We start from the raw sequence: 1,449 nt of genomic DNA, 5'->3' as shown, positions 1-1,449 counted from the left end.
GAAATTGGTTTGCTTACAAGTTTAAAGTCGCTGTAAGCTTCTTCTTCTTCTTTAAAAAAAACATAGTAAATGTCAGATTTTGATGCTTCCTTAATATTGAGCATATATCTTTTTTTGCATGCAGAGGTATTGGTCTAAATAACTTTTCCGGTCATATACCAGCTGAGATTGGGAACTGTACAAGTCTACTGAAAATGTGAGAAAGTACATATATATAGTATTTTTTGTGTAATCAGTGTTTTTAATTAGTAATCATTTATCATAATCATCTAGTTTTGTTATCATTTCTTATTTTTTTTTATTGCAGATACGTAGGAAATTCTGGACTTAGTGGAGAAATACCTTCATCATTTGCTAATCTTGTAGAGCTACAAGACGCGTAAGATTTTCATTTTTATTGAATTCGCATATAGTTAAGTTTCATAGTTGGATTTCTACATTAATTTTTGTTATATACCTATTTGTGACTTCACATTATTTTTTTCTTGGGGTAAGTTTTTCCTTAATGTTTGTAACCAGTTGGTTAAACGATGTGGACCTTACTGGTCCGATCCCGGAATTTATAGGAAAATGGACCAGACTTACTATCTTGTAAGAATGATTTAATTTTGTTTTCCTTATTTTTTGTCATAGTGGAAATTCTTCATGCATGGCATATTTCACTGCATGCAGGAAACTTCACGGAACTCGTTTGAGTGGTCCGCTACCGTCGTCATTTTCCAACTTAACTTCTTTGACAGACCTCTATGTGTTAGTTGCATTGGTGCCAAAATCAATTATTAGTTACTATCTTCTCCTCTACGTTTAAAATCCTATCCTAAAATATTGTAGGAGTGTTGGTGATATCTCCAATGGAAGCTCTTCTCTCGAATTCATCAAAAACATGAAATCTCTAAATACATTGTAAGGCAACAATTGTACTCCAATATGTGAACTGTTTCCCTCTCCTCCTTGTATTTATTATCTTTGATGATATGAGTCGCAGAACATTTAGAAACAGCAATCTCACTGGGACAATCCCCTCTAATATCGGGGAATACTCAAAACTGAGACAAGTGTAAGTTACTACAACATACGTACGAGCTAGTGAGATGATTTGTGAAAGCCACCCAAAGTGATCTTAACATTGCTGACAATATCATATAATTATTTCTCCATTTTTTTTCCGTTCATTGAACTTGATGTGTGGTTCGTGTCTGTTTTCCAGTGATTTGAGCTTCAACAAACTACATGGACCAATTCCGGCTTCACTTTTCAACTTGAGTGGACTTACTCACTTGTAAGTTTTAACTTTTTTTTTTTTGGGTCTTTATGTTCACTGCAAGAAAACACGCGATTTGCGATGGAAGAAATTATCGTAAATCAACATTCGCAAGGGATTTGCGAGATACAACGATCCCTCGCAAATCGCGTCTCGCAAATTTCAAACATCGTAAATCCCTCGCAAAT

At 34.4% G+C, this 1,449-nt stretch overlaps 1 long non-coding RNA gene across 1 annotated transcript; it reads left to right on the top strand.

Annotated features, from left to right (window-relative positions):
* LOC104779371 lies at positions 832 to 1,268 on the top strand. Its single transcript, XR_002037581.1, has 3 exons — positions 832 to 903; positions 986 to 1,057; positions 1,208 to 1,268. It is a non-coding gene; the product is annotated as an uncharacterized LOC104779371 (long non-coding RNA).

This window comes from Camelina sativa, chromosome 3 (assembly GCF_000633955.1).
Source record: "Camelina sativa cultivar DH55 chromosome 3, Cs, whole genome shotgun sequence".
In the NCBI taxonomy this organism is placed as follows: Eukaryota; Viridiplantae; Streptophyta; class Magnoliopsida; order Brassicales; family Brassicaceae; genus Camelina; species Camelina sativa.
Note: the sequence above shows the minus strand (reverse complement) of the source record. Positions and strands in the feature narration are given on the sequence as shown.